The 13,818-nt window shown below is 40.4% G+C and overlaps 1 protein-coding gene across 3 annotated transcripts in view; it reads left to right on the top strand.

Moving 5' to 3' along the window:
- LOC124299908 (octopamine receptor beta-2R) overlaps positions 1-13,818 on the top strand; it is a 166,808-nt gene that overhangs the window by 48,039 nt on the left and 104,951 nt on the right. For 2 of the 3 annotated variants that reach the window (XM_046753340.1, XM_046753339.1), the window contains exon 2: positions 3,343-3,514. The exons of the other annotated variant lie outside the window; for it this stretch is intronic. The gene's annotated coding sequence lies outside the window, so the exon portion shown is untranslated. The remainder of the gene's footprint in view (positions 1-3,342; positions 3,515-13,818) is intronic. 3 annotated transcript variants of the gene reach the window in all.

The following is a 13,818-nucleotide window of genomic DNA, read 5'->3' as shown; positions in this document are numbered from 1 at the left end:
GTTAAAATCTGCAAAAGTGTTGAATGACTGTTTACGTGTTTGAAATGTCACTCGAGTGAAACCCTGAACATTGTTTAGTATCAATGAAAAGTTTTATACGTGATCAAAACGTCACGAAGTAAGCTAAACAGCGTTGGGAGATGTCGATTTTGAATTCTTATTCCGATTTCGGTCGTCCCCAAATATGAAATTTTTTAAAGGTGGGGCAGGTTTTCTTCACTTCGCGATACTTCGCGGTATTTTATACCTTCACGAGCTGGAACCGCATAGAGTCGAGAACATGCGAGGTTACGTATATCACGACTGGCGAGATAACTCGGAGTTTCACACCGTGTGAATAACGGTGCACCGTCATCGATTTCACATACCTTCTGAATTTCACATGTCTCTAATTTTGCACAGAATACCTTCGGCTGGGAGATAGTTGAGAAGTAATTTATGTCAATCGATAGAGGGTTGGTAGGATGTACCTACGTTCTACGCGGTTGAAGCAAAGTGGTCGTGTGTGTTCGGTGCTGGTGCAGTGCCTCTGTAACGCGTTGAACCTTGAACCATTGCCCAATGAGCTCGGAATTTACGATCATTACCAAAGTATGAACCGCATGAACGGTGGACTCGGAGCCGAACCATAAATGCGTTGCCAACTCCAGACTGAAAACGTTTGCTTCAACGTGTTCAGATTGTCTGTTGCAACGAAGATGCAAGGTTTGTGGATTACTCTTAAAAATTAATGGTATACTATGATAATATCTCACTGTGAAAGTTGATTCAAGTGTAACCAGTAATTGCCGTCTTAATTGTCCCAGGATTTTTGCTCGTAATTGCTTTTACTCTTCCCAGTCTCTCATTTTACTTGATCGCTGTTGCGAGGTTGAATTTTCGAAGGTGGAAGATTCTGGGTTTGAGATAAGAAGATAGGAGAGACACCCTCGTTAGCGACTGCGGGAAATTAGGCAGACTGTGTGTACTTATATAGGTGTATGATATATGTGGAGGTTGTGTACACGGCACGCGTGCAAATAACCCACGAATATTTGCATGGCATTAGCCACACCGCGTATATGTATAGGAGTATAATATACATGTACACATAGCGTAACCTCCCTGTCAGCTGCACTGCGCAGAGTGTAAACTGAATGATATATGAGGTGTTAATATCAAGGCTTCGCGGCAAGGCGCAGGATGCATGATCATCCTTAAAGCGAAAAGACTCTCACTTATCCCGGTGTCTGTAAGCATTCAAGGGTAGGATTTCCCGACGGTATTTTATGGAACGTTTTCTAGTTGCCTTCAGGGCAAAGTCGTTACGTTTCGCTACTGCAGCTTGAAGCTCTCTATTTCACGTACCACCTTGTTACAAGGTGCTTCGATATTTTACACCCACCATTCGATTTGATATTCAACTTTGTCGTTCGTGGCGGAACTTGCTAGACAAGAATGGGTTTCAATCACACTCTCGTCTGGGTTCACATACCTCTTAACCGTATCGTTACTCCAACAGTTGAATGAAGGATCAAAAATTGAATGACCGAAAGATCAAAGGACTGCAAAAGTAAATCAAATTTACAGAATAACGTATCTTCAATTTTACCTCGAAAGGCTATATTTCACTCGGCAAATTAACATTCCTTCCAATCAATCCGTGGATGTTGGTTTACACATGAGAATTGGCAATTTATCAACATTTTCTCGGGGTTAATCGCCTTTACGGAGTGAAAAAATCTTGCACTAGTCGTTGGCGGATAGTCGAGAGAACTTCCGATTGATAAGTCGATCGGCTTTGTTCGATAAGTATCTTACAAATGCAATTTCTACCCTTCATATAAATTCCCTGGCTCTTCATTTCCCCCGAGGGTTATAGTCACCGCATTGGCTACGCAACATCACTCTCATTCTTATACCGCAGACACTTTTCTGAAAACGTTTCCTCACGTTGCAGCAACATTACAGCCTTATCCTAGTAGAATCAACTTTAAATTGCTACAATGCCGCTGTAGCAAAGATGAGCGCATTTTTAACAGTGGTAGATTAGTGAACTGGAACATATCCCAAGTGTCCAAGGTGCTTTTACCTCGTTCACCATTTATTTGGATTTGATTATTTCCTTCAAGGATGCTTCCGAGTCACCTCATTATGCGTTTCGACAATCTGTTTCAGGGGATTTCATAAATGTTTGAGACTGTTTCAAGTTACTTTACAAAAACCTCAAATCAATTCAAATTGTTTATCACTGCTTCGCGTTTCTTTAAATCACTTTACACAAGCTCATAGTTTACCTTACCGAACTTCAACAAGCCTTTTGACAGTTATAACGTGACTTTTAGTTATTCCGTAAAATTCGAACGAATTCCTATACCTAAATCAAGTTTAAATCATACTTGAAAATTGACTTCAGAAGCTGCAGGCAGCCTGTTGATCAAAAAGTATGGACGGTGTGTTTTTGTTTACTGATTAATTTTAGCTCTGATATGATATTCGTATGTGCGTGTCACGGAGAAAAGTGGATGGATCGGACCTGACACCTTTAAGCAAACCGAGATTATATCTGTTATATACACAACTGATGATCCTGTCGGCTGCACGCTGCCGCCTATGGCACGAAACAACACCATGAAAGCGGCAGGGAGGTCGAGTGACAACAGACTGATGTGTGTGGGCGTGCAAATATTTAACCAACGAAGTACTGGATTGCAGAGATTACAAAGCGGTGACTGTCAAGAACGGCAAAGAGGACAGACTCACTTTTCGTTGGAATTTAAACAAATATTCGGTATTTTTGCATGGACGTTTTTGAGTCCTCCAATTTCTCAGAAATCGTCGACATTTATCTGAGAATTCAAATTCTCATGACCCTCAAAGTTTTCGAAATAAACAAATGACAGTATTGATAGAAACGTTTCGAAAATACCAAATTCTTATGATCTCAGGTCCTAAATTTTAGCGATACGAAAATTCAAGAGCATCGGAATTGAAAATTTTAGTATCTACCAGGAATGTCAAAAGTTCTATGATATATATACAAGATCGTGCTGTTTTTTCCTCGCTGCCTTTTATTCCCCTTTTATTTTACGCGTCTCACGTCGGTCGTAAATGAATAAAAAAGAAGACAACGGGATAGGAATAAACTCTTGTTTATTCCAAAATATTATTCCTATTTACTTCCTCGGACCAAAAAGCTCATCTCACTCGACGACGTTGAAACGTCAAAAAAGTTCGGTTCGTGAGTCCGACGAGACTGTGAAATGGCTGTACTGATACACGTTTCGCGTTATACTCTCAGATAAAACTATAGATTGGGAACTTATTGTACCTGATTGTGAGACAAAGTTTGTTTTGTCCCAGTTGTATCCAAGCGTCACGTCTCCGGTCTGGTCAATATCAACAAATGATCGGCACACCAAGTTCGAGGACGGACAGTCGTCTACCCGCAGCTTTCGCCAGCCAACGTGACTCGCATTCGCATCATGGTTTCACTGAAATTTCGATCCAGCCTTCCAGCATCGTTTAGGCCTGGGTGAGTCTGATACCGTAGAGCTGATTAATTACCCGTGAGAAGCAAACCGACTCTGCAATTTTATTTTTTTGTTTTCAATATTTGACACAAATTTTTCGACTTGCACCTTAAAAACAAAGTTAAAAAATAAGCCACCCTAACATACGTATACATATTATCTTAGCGTCAATGTCTCGGCTTAGTGGTTCTGGTCACAGATTTCGTTAGCGACATTAAGCCGAGACACAAACCTTTTTCTACAATGCTCAAGGGTGGCGGATATTCTTACTCTGACTGACTTTGTCGGTGATCAGATCAATCCGTTGCTCCACCTCACTCACACTTAGCCCTGTTTTCTAACGTAGGAAGAATTGTTGGATACGCAGGTCAAAGTAAAAATCAATTATTTGTGTCGACGTTTCGTCCCAAGTTGCGAGCCCTCCTCGGAACATTATATTTTGTTCATGTATCTACGTCACGAAACAGTGGGTAGAATTAAAACAGGTATTGAACGTATAAAAACTGAAGTGAACGCTTGTTAAGGTACTGACCTTACAAAATTCAGAACGTATCCACAGAGAGATTAATTTTTTTCTTGCGCGTCAATCATCAGAACCAATACTGCTTAAATTGGACATCACGAACAGAAGGAGAGTCTAGACTCGACTTTTAATAACAACTGTAACGTAATATATACGTAATAAGAGCAAGATCCAGGAAAAGAACTAACAGTAATTAAATTCAATCAGAAGTGAGCTAACCTTACGTACCTTGGTAAGAGATTTAGAATTGACCAAAGAGAAAGATAATAGTCGTGCCATATCTGCCCCACGTAACAATGCAAATTGTTTTCTTTCTTTTCACCCAACGTTCCATGAAGTTAGGATTCAAACACAAAATACTGTTCCTTACTTTTCGTTCCGAAGTAATATTTTTCTTATTGTATATTATTCTATACGGATCCTAGCGATTAACAACAAGATATAATTCGACTCTATGAAAAATTCAGTATCAAATTCGCATCCTGCTTTCTACATTTCTTTTGCGCGATTCAATTTTTCATCGGACTGTACACGTTTGCCTGATAGATCGTTGATTAAACCTAATTGCCTGCAGTGCGGAAAGCGTCGACGTGCAGTTTGCAATTAAACTGCTAGCGTGCGCTTTGCTGAAAACTTCACTTTTCGAAGCCTCTCTCTAACTTGGGAATGGGCAGCGCGAGTATATACAATATATGCCACGTTGCACCGACGGCTTCTATTTCAAAGCTCTTTCTGAACGTAATTAGACTTAAGTAGGCAGCACGAAAGTAAGCACAAGCTGTTTCTTCGCACCTGACGTACCCTGCTTCAGCGGTAAACAACATCTGGCGCGATTTTAATAGTTGCACAATTCCGCCAATCTTTCCTCTTACCTTTTGCTTTCTTAAGTTATTTTTTTCTTTTGTTTTTTTCAATTTTTTAAAAATTTTTTATTCACTTTTTGTCCGCTCTTCATCTTCGAGAGTAATGGAAGAAGTTCGTTTTTTACGGAAAGAATTTAATTACACGATCGAGAGGGAAAGAAAATAACGGCGCAACGTGCGCGACGGATGTTTGATTTAGTTTTATCGTATTTCATTCTTGTCGCGTCGAATGAAAAAAATTGACGTTACGTTGCGAAGTATGAGACGCGGAATTCGGGGTGGCGGATGTATACCATGTACATTGTATATTGTCCTTGAATAAATTTGACGTTTAATAAAACAAGCTGAAATTCACGTGACCCGGAACAAACTGAACTTAATAAAATATGTTCCGTAACAAGCAGGTCGACAATTAGTTGAAAGGTCGCGAGGTAGATCTGCCGCGGGGCGCAAATTCATTTTTCCCCATTTCCCACCCTCGTTTTCACTGATTAAACTTTGCGGTAAGATTAAACGACTTCCTGGCTAATGATATCGATATTAGTTTCCCCGAGTTCTAAATTCCACGGTTATACGTATCCGCGAATCGATTATAAGCTCATACCGGGCTGCTCGTATTACCCTTCTATACATGTATTATATATCATACACATGTATGCAAGTATGCACGAAAGTTTGAAACGTAGGAGAGAATCTGGGGGAGAAAATTAATTGGTAACTTTATTAATCGAGAAGCGATCGAAGAGATGTAAAAAATTATCGAATACTTTTTTTTTTTTCATAGAATAATTTTAATCCACTGGTGAATCAGGAATTTTTTTTGCAAATCCAAGACGCAAAAACTATTTCCTCACATTTACGTCGGAAAAATACCGCGGATAAAAGAATTCTGCGGGTGGTAGAGTTCCAATTTTCCAAATTGACGACGTACGTTTTTCCCGCGGCGTCAAATTTTAGGGTGCGCAATTTCCCGTCGAGCGTACCGAGTGCCTAAAAATCTTCTGCCATAATAGCGTGGCTTGTTTTTCGTCAGGCCAACGATTTTTTCAACCTGAAAATTGAGAGCTCGAGTTCGCGGAGTTCGTCGTTTGCTATAGGCCATTTTCCGAGGGCTCTACGAAGGTACATTCCAGGGTCGTAAAATCGTGATCCACGCGACGGGAGTGAAAAACGAAAGCGTTGGATGAAGCGGCGTTGTCGAGCAATCTAGGAAAAGCCGTAAAAAAAAAAGAAAAAAAAAAGAAGACGAAAGTATTCCGGAATAACGAAGCATTTTGGCTATTCGGGCGTCTCGAGAGACTCGGATATCATAGAACGCAGACTTTGAATGATTGTAGTTGAGAGTCACTTGCATCTTGTACGAATGTTCAGAGTCGCTCTCTCAATCGATTTTACGCAGGTTTGTTCTCTCCGTTCGTTGAGGTTTTTTTTTATGCCAAGCTGGAAGATCTCGTTTGAGAAACTTTTATTTCAATGTGTTTTACAAACTGGTGGGGTGAAGATAAGACTGGAACGGTATATCAATCGTTTGTATCTGTGAAACTGTAAAGAATGATCCAACTGTCCGGACTTCTAACATTCTATACTCTTTCTCTGCTTGCCAAATTTTGTTGCGAATTACAACTTTGAGTGTCTGTCTTTGTGATAGGAAGGTGTAGTCTCCCGAATTTCTATCTTCCATTTTATTTTATTACGGTTATTTATTTATTCGGATCGTTACGAGAAGTCTTATCAATTTATTTCAAGATAAATTGGTGATTTGTTTAAGACGTTTCCTTTTAAGTTTTGTAAATTTTTGAAATCCTTAGCTGGTTAAATCCTGGTCTTTAGTTCTCTGGAAGAATTTTTCTTTTAGATAAACTAAAATTGCCAGAATCTCTCTGATGAACTTTTACAACAGAGGTGGAACGACTCAAATCGAATAATGAATTCAAACAAACTTTTCCAGTGCACTTAATGATACCAGCGATATGAAATTCGTAAATAACTTTATTTATTATTCACAAAACGTCTCAATTTCTCCGATATCTTTTTCCGAATGTCTTCTACTCCCTTTTCACAACAAATGTTTGTCAATCTTGAACTTATTTCCTATCAATCAAACAATTTACATACAACTCTAAATTAACACGGAACTAATTTACAAGCCATAAACGAATAAACAAGCCTTTCCCACACATCCTTCTGATTGCGTATAAGAAAATGTGTAAAAGGCGAGATCCGATTCCATGCTAAAGTTCAAAAGTACTTTCCTCAATAATGGAACAACGGTAGCATCATACCACAATGAATTCCAATACCGTTAAAGTATCGGCATGCTTCTTACGGTAGAATCTTCGCGAAGCGTAGGAAGGTACGAATTCAATTGATATCTTACGTAGGATGTGCTAAATTTGTGAGTTAGTGCACATAAGCCGCGGTTATTTCAAAGATATCGAGTGGATCGGCGAGAGCGTTGAAAGTTAAGGCGAGAAGTTTGTCGAAGAAAAGATGTTGAAGCCAGGAGCTTAAGACGTTAGAGGGTGAACGTATTTGCGGATAGAGTTCCGCGTGCGTCTAAATTTCCTCCCGAATAGCCCGGGCGGCTGGGAAAAGGGTCGCCTTAAAAGCTCCGGCATCCCTTTATCTTCGTCCTTCCCAAACCTCTTCGTCAGCCTTCGCCTACCGTTTTCCGGTATCTCCGAGGCATTATCTCCTCGGAAAATTGAGCACGCGAACAGGCGCTCGCCACGAGCTTAACGGCCTCCGTTTTATCCGCTAATATTTTTTCATCAACAACTGTAGCCTCTTACCGTCCGGGATAAAATTTCCCACGGAAACTCCACCCTGCGGGAAAGATCAAAGGATCGGCATCCACCCTGCTAACCCCTCGTTTAATCACCGACCGTTACGGAATCACTTGCACATGCACACATCAGTCACTGCGTCAAATTCGAAGCGATAAGGAGAGACCCTTTGTGACGTTGGACACGGATCGATGTACACCGAGCCCGTGTCGAATTCAGGTACGGTACAGTTCTCTCCGAGTCCATTTCTTGTTCGGAATTCTAGAAATGATCGAGTAACGTGCATCAGTCCGAATGCTTCGCGAATTTCAATTCAGGACGAATCCTTCGTATGTAGAAATTCGCGGCCTTTGCTGATTTAAGTAATCGGGATAATTCGTCGAATTGGGTCATTTTTGTAGAAGTCATTTATTGAAACGACGTTTCGGTAGAGCTACAGCCTACCATCATCAGGCTGTGAAAAGACAATTTTACACGAAAATTGCTTTCAACAATATGTTTATTGTTAGTTGATACAATTGTGAATGCAAATCATAGGTTACATTTCAGTGTGCCTCGTTTTTAGGTGAAGTTAGTTTAATACTGATTCAAAGTGTATGATAATACGGGAATTATCAAGAACTTAACATATGCAAAGATGTAAAAGGAAGTTCAATTAGCAATAAAGGATGTTTTAATAATAATTGTAACAGATTCCATTAGATCACTTACTTGAAATTAGATATACTTCAGGCTTCATTGTTTGTAATATCGCCATAATGGAGGAAGTGACATTTTAGGAGGTGAAATGATTAATCTGAATAGATGGATAGAATTTTGACTAGACGGGCGGGAATTTACGAATGCGAAATGATGTCACGATAAAGGTGACTTAAATTTTGTATATCTGTTCTACGATGACTATATGACTAGATGAATGATTTTTCAATATGTTATGATGTATCGACGCCTCTCTATGAAGAGTAGTGACGTTTCTTTTTACAAAAACTATCATGTCTCGGTTAGTGGAATAAGCATCTTCTGAAGATTTGTGCGGTGTGCAGTAGTCGAAATGAAAGTCAATTTGCGGATGCAGAAATGCTTTTTTTTACGTAAAAATAAACTTATAAATATCCTCGAAATTGACTTGTCGATGCAGATGTTAGAAAAATGAATGCTTTTTTACAGGTTCTTTGCAGATGTTTTAAATTTGTTCCACATTTCTTATCAATATAAATATCAATTGGTCTTACTATATTTATATCTAAATTATATTACCTAAACTATGAGTAATCTTTCTACAAGAGTGTAACAACTATTGCATCTTGTCGGAGATGACTAAATCATTCTTTTTGGATTTTCATACCCAGCAAAACTACACTCTTACTAATCTGTATTAAAACGTTTCAATTTTCGCGGTGAAAACTACAACACGCTAGTTTTCGTAATTATTTATAATCCCAAAAAAGAAAATGCGGTATGAAAATCTATTTTCAACCGTTTCGTCATCGGAGTTTCGCGGAGTTTACAAATTCTTGTAGGCGTGATATGATATTTGATATTTTCTGGCATGATACCCTGGTTACAGGATAAAGCATCCACGAACGCGTGTGAACGAATTTGAGTACCCGTGTTTTGTTTGCCTTGACAGAATTTCATTAATTTCATGACAACGGGGAACGAAACTTCGCGTAACGAACAACTCCGGTTGAATTCAACACATGGCGCCTATCTCTTGCGTCGGAATCGTTCCGTCTGTTGATTCTCTCTAATTGTCACACCGTAATTAGACGATATCCGCGAAAACCCCTCCAATGCAATGTGAGTTTGACATTGAAATTATTACTCGTACGAAAAGTCTGCGTTGTACCACAAGCCTGGTTAGAAATACTCCGCGAGTGTTTTCTCTCAACAATTTCGATCCCTCATAAGAACGTTCCAGACGGTCTTACACCGAAAATACGAAACAAGAGACTCTGGAATCCTATTACAGGGAGTACTTATCATGTGGTTCGTGGTACAAGGTTTACCCATCCAAGAATGCCAGACAGACTTGATAAATTCATATTAGAATCGTCAAGGGTCGTCAAAGATTTTTGAATCCATTTATCAGCCTCTACATGGCTCTTGACGCAGGGGACTTTTCGAACACTTTACGGTCCGTCACCACAACGTACGAAAACCGTGCAACGAAGTCCCTTCCGGGTTCGGTATCTGCGCATGGTTTGCGGAACAGGCGACAGTGTCACCGGTAAATTACTTGCCTTGATAACGTCCCTGCACTTGGCACTTGGCACGTGTTACGTGTAGCATCGTAGTGCGGCATCCTGGCCCAGCAACCGCTACAGAGAAACTCGAGGTTCACGAGCCACCGGTTCGGTGCATTGGTGCCGGCGCAGTATGAACGGGGACAAAGCGATGCACCAGTATAACGAAGCGGGCCGGAAACAATGCGATCGATGAATGGACTCCCGGTTTATACGGTTCTGTTTCATGGATCCATCCTCCACTTTCATGCTGATTCGACCGTTAAACCATTGCCGGTGCAACCCTTAAACGGGGGTAGGTTTGTGTACTGAGGTATCCACGCGTCTAAGGGTTCTCATTTTACATCCAGGTACAACTTGCATAACGGCGACAGAGGTTTTGTTCTGAGGGTGTTGTTTGTAGTCCAGTGAAAAAGGGATGAACTGACAAACGCGTTACGTTTCAGCTCATAGATCGAATCAACGAATTTTTTGGGTTTTCGGAACGTTTTTGACAACTGCTTTAGTCTTGGATTTTCATTTGGAATAGGTTGGCTCGACGAATACTAATTCCAAGCTTTTAGAGCCCATGTGTTTGGTTAGACAACGAAGGATCCTTTTCCGGAATCCCGTGATCAAACGCGTAAACATCAAGAGCCTCTAGACTGTCCTTCCTAGTTCGCTTTCGGAAGTATTCTAATGTTTGATCAGCCTTAATCCAATACCCGGCACTTCATCCACTTGAACTTAAACAAACACCACAGTTTGACCTTTCCGACTTATCTAATGATCACAATTCACTCAACGTTGAATGCAAAGAAAAAAAACATGACAATATTATGTACACACAAGTGATTCGGTAGGGCCGAATACCAAAGCGTTTAAAGGTTGAAGGTTAATGCTCGAAACGGTATTCTCGTAAATGAATTACGTTCTCTTACAATTGATGGCAAAATTATAAATCAAACTGGTAATTTCACGGAGCGTTAACTGTTGGAATTCTTTTTCATTAAGAATGCTTGTGGCAAGCAATTGGCAAGTGGTTTGAAAATTCAAGAAATGTTAGAGTTGGAAAATCTGACATGATTTACCTAGAAGTTTGAATTAAAACTTAAGACTTAATACAAACTTAATACAATACTTGAGTATTCGATGCTGTTTCTCCTTTTTTCTGTCATTGAAATATTAAACGGAGACCACATGTTGGGACTGGACCCTTTGACGACCTGCCTATTTTTCCACACTCTATTGATCGCCGAGCTATTTCTGAAAGAGGTAATTTCACTGTGCAAGGTTCCTTCTCGATAAATGTATAAAGTTATGGATATGTAGGAGCTTGGGAGTAAAATATTACGAAACGCGACGCAGGGTTTGGGGCTGCCCGAATTCACGTAGAGTGATAAATCCTTCTTACCGGTGAACGAACTGAGCGGGAAACCTGTACCCTGTACCCTGCACGACCTACGTCGTCCGTAACGAAATGGTAATTCAACCCACCAGTCAGTGCTATCGATTCACCCTTGTCGCAGTCACGAATGTAAATGGTTCTCGGTCCTCGAGTGGCGCGAGGGTCTCCTTGCTTTTTCAACAAAATTCCGAATCCACCCCGTGCGCAGAACCGGCTGAATTGAATTTAGATGATACCAAAGAATCTTCGGCAACATTCCTGCACCCTCGAAGAAAATCTCCGATCCAATTATTACTCGAGTACCGGTTCTTTCGGTCCATTCCTTTTTACTTTCTTTCCATCGTTTTTGCATAGACGTCTCGAAGACGTCTATACTATATCGAATTGCGTTGCTAGTGGAGGCCGACTCGTTCCGAATCAACGCTGAAGCTGTTTTTTCTCCTCATCCGAGACCCGGTCTTCGGTAATACCGCAGTGTAACCGTACGCACATCCTCAACGAAAGCAGCGACAATTCTCAAGGAGACGTTACAGCTTCTTGCAGCACAAACGTTTCGTCCGCTTTCCGACTACTGGCTTACGGTGACGTGTGGAGAATAGTAATTTTCTCATTAGACTGTAAATTCGAGTATTCGTTGAGCCCGCTGAGCCGTCATAAGAGTCACGTTGCCGAGTTACGGAATGCTGTTCCAGCCCTCTAGAATCTCGAGACCGATTTTGCCTTCCAACTTTTCGAGGGTGAACGAGTTACGCTCGTCGCAAAATATGTACAGCCTTGGCCCATAGATATTTGGGTATGAATCCACACCCTCTCAGCTGCTAATTGTCACCGTTCATGGTATCACTGGATATCTCTTTACATCGGAGGACGTCGTCTTGGTCGTAAAAGCGTCAGAAGTGAACATGAACACTGAAAATCCTGTGAAAAATGGAGATGCGAATAGCGGTGAGCAACGCGATGCAAAAACACGGAAACGGAACCTTTGAATTGTAATTCGTGACATGACTGTATCATGTCTCTGTAAGGCGGGGGATCAGATAGGACTTCTGGGTGGATAAAAAGTCGTGTTCCGGAGTTGCGAGGCTACGTTGGAAAGCGACTACTCGCGTGACAGAAGCAGCAGCTCCCGGAGGTCGGTGTCAGGGTCAAAGTGATGTCAGTTTGGAAGGTGGCATATGGGATTAGGAAGAAACGGAGTGCGGGCTCATCCTGGACATGGATGGAATACCGCGCCGCTCTCGAAACGAAGCGTTGATGAAGTAGCGAATATCGATTTATCAATCACTTGATTGAACGCAGGTCGGAGGAATTTGAGCACCGTTTAACGAGGCCATGATCTGTACATCGTTCATTTGAATTTCGAACACTGGCATCACGATTGATCAACGAAATCTAGTCAATGTCGTTTTCGATGGAAAATTTGAGAATAATACGTGTTCTCCACTGAGAAAAATTTCATTTGTTACGGTGAATGAAAAAATTCAGTAAAACAGGTATCGTTAAAAAAAAAAACTGTTTGAATATTGCTGGAATTACGAAAAACGACGTACGTCTAACTATTTTGCGCCATTGTCGATCCTTTTTCGGTAATTGCAACGCAAAATCAGTTTGTGAGGTTTACTATACTTTTTTAGTTGAACAAGGGTTTAAGGTCAATTTATTCTTGCACAAGCATTAAATTTTCGCAACAGTTGCAAGAAAATATAGCAACAGTGATCGTAATGAGAAAGAATAGTAACGGATACAAGACTTTCCTGTAACAGCTAGAAAACTAATTTTCACTTTGTACCTAGAACTATATTTTTCGATTGTGGTAAAAAATAAAAATAGTTAAGGACTGAGCGGTAACCGAAACTAAAAATTTCTCTCAGTGTCGTAATTCGATTTGGATGAAATTCCTTCAAGCTGATCGAAGAGTCGGGGAAAATTTACGCGTTGCAAGTGGTGTGAAAAAGTTCACATTTAGACAGAGAATTTGATCACATGTGGCACAATTTTTCGGAGCTGTGTGTAAAGAGTAAGAAATTTTTGCGACTGCTCATCTCGATCTGAACTTACACTGTGTGTTTTTTTTCTTTCTTCTCTTTGCAATCCCAAGAGAAGAAAAATTTGTCAGTCGAGAAACAATGAGAGAAGGAAATAAAAAAAAAAACACGTGTGACATTTTAAAAATGAATCGTGAGTTTCGTTTCGAGTTCACGAGTACGCGAGAGAGGAATATCTTCAATTAGCCAAGCTTAAAAAAAAAAGGAGGGGGGGGGGGGGGGGAAGATAGAATGAGAGAAGGAGAGAAATAAATGAATATATGAAGAAAATAAAGTATTAAGTTAAGGGCGTAATTTCGGTTCACAGAAATTATTCACGCTTCGTTTGACGCTTTTTCGCTGGTCCATAATTCAAAAGTTTCTTTCCTCAGCTTTTCATCGTCATTCGTAAACCAAGGTGGGTGGAGGGTTGGAAAAAAAAGGGTAACGAAAGAACAAACAAAAGGCGAAATAAAA

The sequence above is a fragment of the Neodiprion virginianus genome, chromosome 3 (genome assembly GCF_021901495.1).
Source record: "Neodiprion virginianus isolate iyNeoVirg1 chromosome 3, iyNeoVirg1.1, whole genome shotgun sequence".
In the NCBI taxonomy this organism is placed as follows: domain Eukaryota; kingdom Metazoa; phylum Arthropoda; class Insecta; order Hymenoptera; family Diprionidae; genus Neodiprion; species Neodiprion virginianus.
This window is presented reverse-complemented; position numbering and strand designations above follow the sequence as displayed.